Source organism: Corvus brachyrhynchos, unplaced genomic scaffold (genome assembly GCF_000691975.1).
Source record: "Corvus brachyrhynchos isolate BGI_N302 unplaced genomic scaffold, ASM69197v1 scaffold162, whole genome shotgun sequence".
NCBI classification, from domain to species: Eukaryota; Metazoa; Chordata; class Aves; order Passeriformes; family Corvidae; genus Corvus; species Corvus brachyrhynchos.
This window is the reverse complement of record NW_008236696.1, coordinates 6,672,149-6,686,226: the sequence shown is the minus strand read 5'-3', so window position 1 is coordinate 6,686,226 and position 14,078 is coordinate 6,672,149. Positions and strand designations below refer to the sequence as shown.

Genomic DNA, 14,078 nt, shown 5'->3' with positions numbered 1-14,078 from the left:
CCCGACCCTGTGAGCATCACCTTCCTGCTCTGCATCCCGGAGCCAAGGGAGCCTTAGACACAGAAACGCACCCTGTGCCTTGCAGGATCCAATTTTTCACAGGGAAGATTTGTCCAGGGCTACTTATGATTCTTTGGGTGCTCCTCCAACCAATTTTTAATCTGTTCTTCCCCAGCTGGGGCGAAGAACAAGGTGAGGGGAGGTAAAAGGTGCTGAGAGTTCCAAAGGAGCTGCCTTCTCACATATTCAAAACAAAACTTGTCGAGAATACAAAGGCGAGGGGGAAGGGAAACTATTTTCTGATTGCTTTCTGTTTGATTGTTTTGTGGCTATTTCTAAGGACTGCAATTAAAATAAATTGGGATGTTGAGTGTGATTGTTTTTATAATGGAATGTTACACTTTAAGTAGCTGTTCGGTGTCTGCATCTGCCCTGAAGAGAACTGGAAGACAGAAGGGTTACGTTGTGTTCAGGCTGTGGAGGGGAGCGTTGCCAAGCCTAATTCATTTGGAAAGAGATTTCTGGGTGAGTTTTTAGGCACTTCAAATGTATTTCATTTTTAAAATAAAGGGCTCTGGTGTGTGCTTTCAGAAGATGTTTACATCTTATACAGTCAGTGCTTGACAGCCCCAGGAGGGCAAGATTGCTCGTTTGGACACAAAGAAAGGACAATAAGTGCCTAAAAGACTTAAGAAGCTGCAGCAGAGAATTGTGATTCAGCTTCTCTCCACCTTCCCTGGCTGCCAAAACCAGTGTACTTCCCAATCGGAGACCCCAAGAGATTTCGCCTCACCCTGGCAGACCCCTCAGAAGGGAAAGTGTGGCATTTCCCAAATTTAGTCCTCAGTGCAAACCCCCCATCTGGGGTTGATTTGATGTCCTGCACTGGCCGCGTGCTAAATTCCCCCCAGGAACAGAGGCCTGCCAGAGCCAGATTCTCTCCTTAGAAGCACTGCAGCTAAATCTGCGTGAGCAGTCACGGCCACAGCGTTAGGACTATGACTAGAAATACCCCAGCCTTGTCCTAGCCACCTACCCGGTGTTTGAACCCTGCTGAGATCCTAAACCAAAGCCGAACGGTGCGTGAGTCACCTGGGCCCCGTTCCATAGGTGTTACCTAGAGAGCCAGCAGTGCTCTGTGAACATGGCCTCTTGTGAAAGACACGGGCACGGCTGATTTCCAGATGGAAGAGACCATAGCAGCAGCTCAAGCTGAGCAGCCAAAGCCTTCCCCTGAGGCCCTGTAAACCCAGGTTCAGTTCCCTGAACCTACACTTCACCTGTCTCCTTCCAGCTGAGTGTTTCAACCACTGGGCTGCGAGGTCATGCTCCTGCATTGCACCCCGAGGACAACTCAGAGTGGGATTTTCTTCCACCAGGAGCAGGTGGTCATCACCAGGGGCTTCCTGGCACCCATGTCTGTCAACCTCAGCATAGTGGAGCTCTCAATGGCAGATATACACAGGAACTGTTGCCTGCTTTGGTTTTTTTTTCTTCAAGTTTTCTTGCAGATCTGCAACAGCCCTTGTGTTGTGTCAGCTAGTATCTAGGGGAAGTATATGAACACAAAAAAAAAACCCTTTGGCCCACTGATGAGAGACAAGTGTTCTCCATTTAGTATTTCAGAGAAAACCAGTGGTCAAATATTTTCCTTGTCCCATATCCAAAAATTATTGCTTCTTTATCCATCAAGCTTATGAAATTTTCCAGTGCTGTTAACAGAAGATAGAATACTGTGCCCATCCACGGCAGCCTCCTTTAAATGATCCCAAAAGTTTTAAGCTTTGAGCCTCCAGAGTTTGAGATAGCAACTACTGCTACCTCCATTTTGCTGGTAGATGAACTGTGACTAATCCTCTGCAGCACAGCAGCAGAAGTTTGATTTGCAGCCCATTACCCTTGTAACGTGCTGCCCAGAACGGTCACTGCCTTGTCAAACGCAGCATGAATTTTCTGGGTTTTTTTCAGTTTCCTATCATGACCAATATCACACACTTTGGAAATGAAAGTAGAAAATTCAAGGTGTTGAGCCTGGCTGTGAAAATCTGCTCTTTGCCTGGAAAGAATCAAAAATACTGGCAAACATACAATCATTCCTTTGGTAATATCTACCACACCCTGCACCATAGCAGCAAAATGAATTAAACAGCAAAAGACTGAAATGTCTGACATTGCATAGGCCAGTCAGGAAGCAGGAATACAGGAGTCAGCCTGGGCAAGTATTAATTCAAGGAAATTAAGTTTTTTAGCATTTAAGGTGCATGACTAGGAGATTGGAAACTTGGCTTCTGCTCCTACTTTCCCTGTGTTGTGTGACTTTAGACCAGTCAGTTCACCTTCCCATGTCTGGAGGAGCCCTTAGAAACCTGAAGCACATGGTTTAGAGCAGGGAATGACACACCATTACCTCCTATCAGACCCCATTCTGTGCAAATTTTCCAGAAGTCAGCAAGTGAAATCTCGCTCTTCAGAATTTGGGTCTCTTCAGTGAGATTTCAGATGCAAAAATCGAAAAACAAAAACTCAGAATGGGAAGAGCCCTTAGGAAGCCACAGGAAATCCATCTCAGGCCATAAAGCAGGAGCAGCACCACCTAAACCATACCGGACAGGGGTCCACCTACCCTGCTCATAAGAATACCTAGAGGATCCATTACAGAGCTTCACAGTTGGATACGTTTTCTTTATCTCTAATCCAAGTCACTTTTGCTGCAATTCAGCTCCTAATCAGATGAAGTTGTGGGGAACTGACATATTCCCTCAGTAGCAACAATTCTAGAACAACAGGAAAGTCACCCACCTGGTGAACTAATTTTTCTGTGGGTAAAAGCCAAGGAGGCTGGAAAACACACTAAGCATGTGTTTTTGGGAGAGCTGCCACCTAATTTACAGACAAAGATCAGATGCAATTAGTGTTAGATCAACTGGAGACTCCTCTGCCCCAAACCGCAGCACTTTTCAGCCGCCTCGCCAGGAGGACGCCAGTTTCCACCAAGACATGCAGTGTCACACTTGACCCTTCAGTCTCCAACGGGTATTCCTGGAAACACATGCAAAATCTGAGCTCACAGCAATAGCATTCCTGTGGCACTGGGGAAGGAATGAGGAAACACCAGCATGGATAGCAGGCAGACGGGAGAGAAAAGACTCATCCTGCAAGTCTGATTAATTTCCAAACAGGATGATTGTTCCTGATTGAGAGACGCTGGTGTGCTGCCTGGTGGAAGGAATCTGGGAACAGCAGTGGGCCAAGCTTTGTCATTCCCCACTTTGCAGGTATGTTTGCACCCAGACAGGAATGCAAGATACAGTACTGAGCAGGCTTGAGTGAATCACAGATCTCTGACAGCAATTGAGACTGGGCCAAAACCCCAAGGGAATCTTCACTGATGAGAAATACAATTTCCAACAAACACCCCAATTTTCTGTGAGTGTGTCAGAGATAGCAACCATCATCAAACCCTCCATCTCTGTGCACATTTTGGAGTTGCAAGTGGCTAACAAGATGCTCAGTTTTACCTGGCCATCAGTCCTGTCTAATTCCATATCATTTCACTGTTGGCCATGGTGAGTTTGGGGTAGCTCAGGGAAGTATAGACCTCCCTGTACATATTTCAGGCCATGCTCCCTGCTCTGCTCCATCTACAGTCTAGGCCATAGCTGCCTGTGCCTCAGGAATGGTAAAGATTTGTAAAACTGCTAAATTCCAGTTGAGCAATGTGCTAGTGTAGCATACTTCATTTTAAGGACATGCTTAAATCCAGTTTGAGCCCAGAGAGATTTTAGCTTAGGTTTAAGCGTTCCATTGAACAGGGTAGATTTAAGGATTGAAGTGTTTTGCTAGACTGGATCTTTGGTTAATGAGGAAGGAGAATTGCCTAGAAGAAAGAACTGCCTGAAGCATTTTGGCACATCCAAACCATTACTAGCACTCCTCCTTTTCTCTAATGAACTTTGATGAAATTAACACAAAGAATTGGTAAAGAAGTTGATAACTTCATTAACAATCCTCACTTTCTGGGTCTCAGTTTAGTGGGGGGAAAAAAGCAAACTTCTAGTATCGCATCAAAATGATGTGATATAATTAAAGCAGAAGCCACTAGACTTTGTATTTTAGACCATCTGATATCTTGCACAGTATCTCACTGATGGTAAATGTCTCATGTCCAGATTTTAGCATTGAAATCATAAGTGCTTTGCTTTACAGGAAGGGAATCAGTTAAATACTTTATGGAGCCTACACTAAATAAACAAAGTACCTCAGTCTTAAAAGAAACGTTTGTGGTAACAAATATTTTGGGGGACATTTTTGCATGGGCTCTGACCTCCCTGTTGAGAATCAAAGTGAAAATATTGAATCTACTAAGCAGATGTCTTCTCCTAGTGACAGCAAGATGAGCAGAGACAGCTGGTTAGAAGAACAACAACAACAAAAACACATCATCATTCCTTTTTTAATATCTTGGATTTGTTGTCATGGAAGAAAGCTATGTATGTAAGAAGCCAAGAAAGAGACAAATATTATTGAATCTGGTAGTATTTTAGTGAATGTGCTGGAAATAACTTAAGTAGGAAGAAAAATTGGATGCGCTCCATTGTTATTAAAAGAATGCCTCTTCTTATTTCCACAGGGACCTATAGCCTATAGAGTCATTAACACATTTGCAAAACATATATTTTAAATATGTTGCTTCTCTCATCAATCTTACGGGCTCTTCTGCTAAAGTAAATAGAGTTCCAGCACACAGAAATGTATACAGCCACAAAAATATTATCTCTGCAAGCTAAAAATGCCAACTGTGGATTTTTCCTATAACCTCTTCCATCAGGGAACATGGGTGTATTATGGAGACACCTAGAGAGATCTTAAATATTAGGAAGGGAGAAGATGAGAAAATTAGATTCCCTTGGTGAAACACAGGATAAATAATTCACAATGAAAAAAAAAAAAAAAAAAAGGAAACCAAAATTAAAATATGAAGAGCTATTCTGGATGAAAATCAGTCTGAGCTGCATTGAACAACAGATCCAAGAGGAGTTTTGTGGCAAGACTGCAAAATTAGCCAATGACCCTCTGGCCTCCCTGCTCAAAGGTAGCACACTCTCTCTTGATAGTTTTCATCTGAACAAAACTTGATTTCTGTGCTTGACCCCTGGACATTTCCATTTCCCTTTCTGAGCCTTTGGGCATACTTGAGCAAAGAACAGGATTGATGAGAAGAGTTTAAGAAATCAAAAGCTGTGCAGTTGGTAATTGCAAGGATGAGTAACTTGAGGTGGATGTTCCCAGAGGACTAGGTAGCCCAAATCCCATAGTGCCATCAGACAGTGCCCTATGCAACAGCAAAGCTCTGGATTTGCTGGCTCAGGAGGTGTCCTCCGTGGAGTGCTTCAAAACACCTATCTGCCTCCTACAAAGGTCCTAAATTATTTAAAGCCTTGAAAAAGCAAGAGGTCAATTTGGTTTATACTAAAGATACGTGCAAAGAAAATGATGTAAAGAGAAGTATTTGCTTTGGAAAACAACTGCCTTGAGAACTGAGAGGTGTGACCAGTCTGACATACCCGCTTGTAAACAGAGGACAATGAAGTCAAAAGGAGAGGACATGGCTGCTGGGTCTCCAGTTCCTGGCTGCCAGCTTTGCCCTTTCTCCACTAGGTGATTAGGCAGTAATAGTTTTCAAAAGCAAATAGTTTTATTTACATCATTTTCTATGCAGAAAACCAGGGTTAAGTATGCAGCTCTGCAACAGAACAGATGTGGGACTTGGGGAAAGTTGCAGCTTGAACTGAGCTGGAAAAGCTTCCACCATTTGCCAATATCTTGGAGAGTCTGGAATCTTTCCCATCTCTACTGTGACAAAAATGGGACTTCTCCACATTTTGGAGGACTTTCTCTCTTGTAATAAAGGACAAAAAGCATGCAATGAAAAACAAATCACAGTGCCAGAAGTGACTGAGAACCAGTTTTCCCTGTTTTAATTCCCCATCTTGCCAGCCTCAGCTCCACGATCTGACCTACAGACTCCCAGCCAGCCCAGGAATGACCATGCCACAGCAAAGGATCATTTTGGCCAGAAATTCCATGCTGAGTCCAAGAAAACATTTCCTAGAGTATCTTGCTAAAATGGATACACTCCCACACACACTACATGAAAGGAATCATGTCTGACAAATAAACATTTCTTAATGAGAAACATTTGTCCAACATGTTTCTCCCCAGTACTCTGGAGCTTTGTGCCTCAGTGCACCATCTATAAAAGGAGACAACAGCCCTTCCTAACCTCTGGGAGATCACACCAGGCTATGAAAGTGATGGACTCCTTACCTCCATTAGTTACCCTCAGAACTCCATATATCACCTTACAGCACGTAAGTATGGACTGACTGAAGAATTTTTATAGACCCATTTCAACCCACGTGTTTGACCTTGACCAAGAGCTTCTCTGCCCACAGGCTACTCCATTTGCTCCGTCTGACTTTGGGACACAGAGCCAATGCAGGGCACCTCAGTATCCCTGGGCTCAGCCATCCCTGAATGTGCATTTCTTCACACCATCAAAAACTTGGATCACCAAGGAGACAGCCCAGCCCCGCTGCCAGTGAGGTGACAGATCCCTGGCACTGGAGCTGGGCTCAAACTGCTCATGAGCTGCTTGTGGCTGGAGAGGAATGTCTGCAGAGAGCTAAACCAGATTGCTCACAGATCTCTTCCAAATTGTCTCTAATCTAGTGGACAATTTGAGAGTAAACGTGCACTGGAAGCACCATCTTCCCTTCGGAGTATTAACCTGAGAACACTGAGTTTGTGGCTGCAGTGGAGAAATCTTAGGATCTCATTGGTGCCTTGGCAAGTCCTCAAGATGTCAGAGTCACCTATATTCTGGGTCTATTCTGTGTATTCTGTCTCCTTTCTCAGAACACTTCAAGTATCTGATGCTACAGACACACTACAGCCACCACAGCTCCAGGAATGTGATAATGTTCCTAGTAAGAGCTGGCTGAGGTTGTGAGCCTGAAGCAATATGCTTACAAATACCCGATCTACACAGAGCTTTTAGAAAGAGTCAAATGGCTTCAAAGCTTCAGAGAAGCTGCCATTTTGGTGTCACCTGTGTTTCTTAGTCCCACACCTACTGCAGGGAAAAGAGGAAAAAAAATCAGTTGGTATTTGCCTACATTTCAGCCACAAGGTCCAGCATTTGCAGAACTTCTGAAGGTCCATCTCACCTGTTCAACATCTCACCCCTCCCAAGCATAGACTGAAAAATGCCACTTTTCCCCACTATTAAATCAAAAGCTGGCTACACCCATGTGTCAGCTGTTTACCACCCTCTGTTTCCTCCCTTTAGGCAGCTGATCAGGGATAATGACCTATATCCTTGAAGCATTTGTTCTATTTAGCATTACAGAGAAGGAGGGTTTAAGGCAACAAGCAACCTAATAATATAACCTTTCCCACCCTATCTTATTACAGAGAGATCAGCTTGCATCTTCACCTGTGGAAACACAGCAGCTCTGTGAAGGTCCATGACTTTATCTGGGCTCTTTCCTGCTCTGCTTTTGTCCTAAGCAGAATGGTTCCAGTGCCTTTCAGTTAAGATCTTTCACTCATTCTTTACATTCAGGTAGGAACAACAACCTATTTGGCCTTGCTTTGGCCACATCCATGTTGCTCCAGAGATTCCTGATGAGGTGGCTATGGTGCTCCCATGGTAGGAAGGCACTGATGGAGAAGCTGAATATCACCAGGCAGCGTTTGAGAGCACCCAGAGCATTGCACTGGTTGACGCTGTTGGTGTTGAGCACCAACTGCTGGCTCTGCACAGGGGTCTGGGACTGGTACACACCCTGCATCAAGCCTCACCCCACGATGATACAGGCAGGCAAATGAGAAAATTGGGCCCTGGCCCCTTCCTGTGATTAGGTCATTATAATGGGTAAATATTTTCCTAGATAGAGAGCTGAGATAAAGGACTCCTGGTGTCTGAAATGGAGTTTGAGCGAGACTTGGAAGGACTATCCCAACCTTGTAGTTCTTTATAATGTGCTTTTACCAAATAAATGCCTTTTGCCCCAAAGTACCCAGGAAATTAAACGGAACTTGTTATTCGCTAATGATGAAAATCTCACAAAATAAATTTTTCAGTGAATACAAGAACACCATCTAGTCTACAGCCAAACTGTTCACCAGCAAAAATATAGAATGGGTTTAGTGACAGGTACCAAGGGTTATTCCCAGAGGACATTACAGCTCTACACCATTCAGTCTACATATTTACTGAGGAGTACAGAAAAGTGAATGGTAGAGGCAGAGTCCCAGAGATTGACTTAGAGGGGTCTATTTAATAAGAGCCCATTTCTGCAGAGAAAAGTGATTGTGATTGTTTTCTAATGAAAATCAGTATTCTCATGCTATAGCAAAGAGTGATTATTCATTCTCTATCCCTTTACTCTGCATTATTCATGATTTTGTGACCTCTGCTCTATCCTCTCGCTTGGTGTTCCAATCTCACCCTGAGTTTTCTCAGGGTTTGGGAGCTTTTGTATCAGATAAGCTGATTTATAAGGTAGTCTTTGAGGAACAAGTCTCACTTAAATCTAACATAATATCCAAGAATGTTCTCCGGTATTTGACCTCTTTGTGGATGAAACAATACTCTTCAGACACAATAACCTTGGTGTTTCCAAGTTGTAACCAGCACCTGTGGAGTTTTCAAACAAATAGGCTCAGCGTTCCTTGGTGCAGTCTTCTTCACTGCTCCCACATTTAATTGCTTTGTAATTACATTTGTAAAATCTGCAATGGGATTATACATGGGGGAAAGAAAAATAATCTTAAAAATCACACTTAAGAATAGGAGGGGATTTATGGGAGCTGCAAGACAAGAAAAACCCACCTTTCTTTCTTCATTGTTGTCTTTGGAGGGCAGCCACCCAAGTTTCCTTGTCAGTAATACAGGGATTTGTAAATAGAACAAAGAGCTTCCTCACACCGAGGCACATTATATAACCCAGCGCCGTCACCGTGTGTCTTCACAGGCAGTTCCCTTGAACTTTGCATCTCGCTCCTCCTGAGAACACTCCTCCATGCCAGCTTGAACAGATGGGGTTTCCTTTAGGAAAGGTTTTCTGTTAGGGTCATTCTGACTTCCCTTTCAGAGTTTACCAGCCTCATGTGCTCTTTGCTCAAGGGATTACTGTGGTGGGCACTAACTCCATGGGCTGCTGTTAAGCTTCTCCTCACCTGCTGGCTGGGCTGAATGAGTGCTGAAATCTCTGTTCCAGAGAAAAACCTGACATTTCATGTTTTCCTGAATCAGACCGGAAAGTTGCAATTTCCTGTAAACCCAGATTCTGAGAAACATTTCAGAAAGTGCAAAATGGCCTCAGTGCAGCCTTTTGTTTGGGTGTTACCTACAGGTTTTTATGAGACTTACGCTAACTTTAAACACACCATGTTCCAAGTGATCCCAAATGCAACCAGGCAGCACCCACTGCTCCCAAAGTCACTCAGGGTTGCCGAGGGTGCTTTGCCAGAGACAGGTGACACAGAGCCAGATGTGGTTTTGTCTCACCCCATGTATTAGTCTAATATTTCCACTGCTTTGATTCCACCAGTGCACTCACAGACTTCAAGCTTACAAACATTTAAATTCTTACTTTCCAGGCTCATTGAAAGCAAAGGCTTTTAGAGTATATCACTGAGGATAAAACTCAATAGCTTGTACAACCCTGGCATGATGTTTCTGACGTATCGAGTGCATAGTCAAGGGCGCTAATTTAAAAGAGAGCAGTTTTAAGAAATTTTAACTAAATCAGGGCACAAGGCTGTGCAGAGCCTCTTATTTTAGTATCAATAGAGCTGTTTTTTCAGTCCTGGTTGGTTAGAAGAGTTTGTAAATGAATAAGGATAAGACATTCTACAACTGATGTCGATCACCAAATGCAAAAGTTCACACTGGTTAAACTAGGGTGGTATAAGCTTGTGTGAAGGCAGCTTTGAAGCTGCCACAGCATAGTGGGAAAAGCAGCCCTGCCCTGTGAACAAGTGAGAATAAACAAACAAAGAAAACAGTGGAGCAAAAGCTGCTGCTAGCTGGTCTTCATGGAAAATGAAGTTTAAAAAAAAAGAAAAAAAGAAGGAAAAAAAGAGATGGAGGAAGGAACAGAAGCATACTTCAAGACCAAAATCTCATCAGACTAAAAATCAGTGTAACTCCCACATTGCAACACTTTGCAGGTCTAATAGACACAAAGCTGTTCCTTCACCCGAAAGCCAAACATAAAAGTCACGGAAACCCATCATGCCAATTCTGTGGCTGCTTTCCGGAGCAGAATCTCTTTAAATGTCAATGTTCTCTTTGTTCTGTGCACCCTTTATAACGAGTCTATCATCTGTTTGGTAAAAGATCCAGTGAAATATGTAATAAGGTTATCTCACCATCTCTCTCTATTGTATAGCCATATCTCATTAATTATTGTCTTCCATTTCCTGTGTCAGATGTGACTCAGAAAATAGGGACTCAAGGCTTACAAGCTTAGCAACTTACCATATATTAGCTGAGCTGTGGTAACTGTCCATGTGCTTCCTCTTAGCCTGTAATAAACAAAGCCAGTGTGACTTTGCTGGACACAGGCCTGCAGTCGATGCAGTTTGGATTAACCTCCTTTTATTATCAGCTAAGCTGACAGTGACAGTGGCCATGGCTCAGCTGATGTTCAGTCCTCACGTTGCAAGACTTTGCCTTTAAATCCTGGGAGCAGAGCTCTACCAATATAACTATCTGGAAAGCTACGATGATTTATGTGCTGTCAACATACACCAAAAAAAAAGGACAAAAAAGCAGCACAACTACATGATTATCAGCCAATGCCCCTTGGTTTGCAGTTTTTCAAGCATGAACTGCTCAAACTTTGGATCAAGAAGTGAAGCGATCTGTTTCTCAAGTGCAAACAGGGAAAAGTTATATGAGTCTTCTAGCAATTTCAGGCAAATATATCACAGAAGCAGCATGCTTAGCCTTTTTACTGTGCATCTGTCTGAGGTTTCCAGTAAGATTTCCCTGATATATAGTAAGAGTCAAAACTCTAATCTCTTTTAGCTCTTTTTTATTGTCTCTGCAGCACTAACTTTGAAAAATGGCCTTGTCCCCAAAGAACTGCACACAGTCCATGTAGGGAAGCTGTTAAAATAAATGCTTTACGTAAAAAATATTGCAGACGAACTCGGCTCTAAGGGGTTTAGAGCTACAACATACAGCTGTAAACCAGAGCAGCCGAAGTATGAATGGAGGTCATACTCCAGTAGAGAAGAAGGGAAGTCCCCTGTCTGGCAGTTGTTACACATGATCTCTGAAATCAACAATTCCTGCTCTTCTTTCTCAGGGCTGCAGTGTTTTAATAAATGATTATTCTCATGTTAATGTCCTTCTGCCTTCCTCCTCGCTGACCTCCATACACACCATGCTGATTCATAAAGTTTCTTCTTTCACTGGATTTGAGTGCTTTCTGTAGACCTTATTTGCTGCCTGCGAGACACCTGCCTGATTTATAGAGACTAAGACACAGAAGAACACAGTGTTGGCTGCCCTATCTGAGTACTGTGTTTCCTACATATTGTGTTCCTATCTCTGCCCATGCCGTGGTCTGATTTTTGATAGTCTGTGTGTTGTTCAAATAAGAGAGCAAACTTTCTGCCTCTCAGAAAAGCTTCTGAGATCCTCAAGAATAAAAATATGCTTTTCCACCTGTATTCCTCACAAAGCAGCGATATCTGTGTCTAGACACTGATTGGGGAAATTCAGGCAAGGGATAATGTGCAAATGAGACCATGATTCAGTGGTGGGAAAAAAACAGACAAATAGCAGGTGCCTCAAAGGCTGAATCACAAACAAGATGGTGAAAAAATCTAAGAATGCAAGAGATGATGGAGGAGCTTGACTTGGCATTTATCTGTTTATTCCAACAGGATATGCAGATTCCACCCTTATGACATCACTGCCTCATCTCGCCTCATCAGTGCCTCATGACACAACCCCTCTCTGTAGCACTGAGTCAGCACCACTGTGTGATCTCCTCTTGGCCATGCAAGATGGGGTGAAAGGCTGTCCATAATGGTGAAAGCAATGAGGGACCTCTAAACAGGTCCCCAAAGGGACTGAAAAACTCATGTTCATCTTATAAGCACTCCTCCCAGGAAATAAAATGGGCTCAGAAAAATTTACGGTAAAGTAACACAGCAGTGTTTTATGGGAGTGCTCCCACAGCAGTGGAACAGTAATTAACACTGTATGGTCAAACGAAGGAACAAGGAACACTTGCACTTCGCTCCGAAAGAAGCTGCAAAGTACATTTTCCCTGTAACCAATAGGTACTGCTGATTCTGCCTGCTGTGCTCTTCTAGAGGCCTGGACTGAGAGAATATTTCTTAAAGTGTCCCTGGAAGTGTCCAAGGCCAGGTTGGACAGGGCCCTGTGCAGCCAGGCCTAGAGGGTGATACCTTGCACATGGACGGGGGGCTGGAACTAGATGATCTTTAAGGTCCTTTCCAACTCAAACTGTGATTCTGTGAAAGCGTCACACACACAGAGTGCTAACCCTCCTCTCCCCCAAGCAAACAAAAGCTGTTTCCTATTTTGAAAAAAAAAAAAACCCAGAACAAAACAATCTAATGGAAAGAATCTGAAATATTCTTACAATGGTTGACTTACAAGAGGCAATGTAAAGAGGAGCTTTATGTTAGAAGAAACTCAGCCACATGAAAACTAAAATACTGGGCCACTACCTCCAAGTCTGATCTTAAACAGTCCGAGTCTCTAAACACAACCTAAAAACATCCTGTGCTGCACCTCAGTGTGTCATTCTGTACAACAGGGCCAGGTTTTCTTCCTGGAAAACCAGGTCCAGAGGCCAGGAGGCTCTTGCTGGATTTGCACATACTAGTCCTTTTTGTTGGGGGATTTAGATCACAAGAGCGTAGGAAAGGCAGCTCTGAATCACCTGGCTCTTGCACGTGTTGCTTGCACGTTGTGCAAAGTTTTCTGAACTCAACCTCCTTTCAAGACACACCCTTTGTTTGTTACTTTCTCTTAGGGCTTTTTCGCAACCCCATCCACTGCCAACACAAACAAGGTTGCAACATCTCCCTCCAGTCTGTCTTCCTCCGCTCTGCTCTGCTCTAAATGTCAACCAGCCACTTAGCACTGCTCACTTGCTTAATTGGGCAAAATACCTGCCATGGCAGCCCTGTGCCTTGACTGCCTCCAGGAGAAAGTTTCTTGGGAATGGTAAGTGACGGAACCTGCAAGTCGATCTTAGTCACGTTGATACCAGATACCAAGAGTCTTGCGCAGGTAGGACACGCAGTTGGCTTTGCTGAGCAGCCATCAAGCATCTGTAAGGCACCAGGGGAGGTTAAGAAGAGTAATTATCAGGGATCACAGTGGCTACTAGAAGTTGTTTCTGCAATTGCGGCACTTTCTACTTCGCTGCAGTGTGTACCCTGTGCATCAAGAGCAGGGGAGAGAAGTTGCTGCCGTTTGAATGGCATTTATTGGTGTGAAACAAATTGTGGGACCTAGTTCCACTCCTAATATTTGGGATAACTAGAGTAAATCCCTTCTAAGTGAAGGTACACCACAACAAACACTCTGTGAGTACTGTCTGTAAGCAGGTAGGAAATACAGGCACCCTGGAGACCCTCTTAACTCCTAAATCTTGTCCACACTAGAAAGCAGATACATAATGCACTGAACAGAGGATATCTAGCAAGCCCAGAAAAATGAAGAGTGCCTACACTCAGCCCCTCCACACAGCCATTACCGCTGAGAGATGAGCACAGCTGCCCCAGGACTCCCCACAGATGGTGGAATACACGTTTGCCTCTGTCTGTGTTTTTGGCAGGGCCTCCTGCTCACTCAGATAGAGCTGTTCTGTGCGTGGGATGGGACAACATCCTGTTCTCCTCCTGCCTGATGGGCTCTCGGTGCTGGACTGTCATTAGCCACCCCAGCCCCTGCCCAGCCTGGCACGACAGGAGCCGGGCTGTGGGCGGTGCTGCTCACCGGCTGGAGGCGG

At 43.9% G+C, this 14,078-nt stretch overlaps 1 long non-coding RNA gene across 2 annotated transcripts; it reads left to right on the top strand.

Annotated features, from left to right (window-relative positions):
- The first annotated feature begins 6 nt into the window (after positions 1-6).
- Positions 7-11,498, top strand: LOC108444884. Of its 2 annotated transcripts, none has more exons than XR_001859601.1 (4): positions 7-525; positions 3,180-3,275; positions 6,223-6,371; positions 6,456-11,498. It is a non-coding gene; the product is annotated as an uncharacterized LOC108444884 (long non-coding RNA). The 2 variants fall into 2 exon arrangements; XR_001859602.1 differs by having other exon boundaries at positions 4,384-6,371.
- Positions 11,499-14,078: the final 2,580 nt, after the last annotated feature.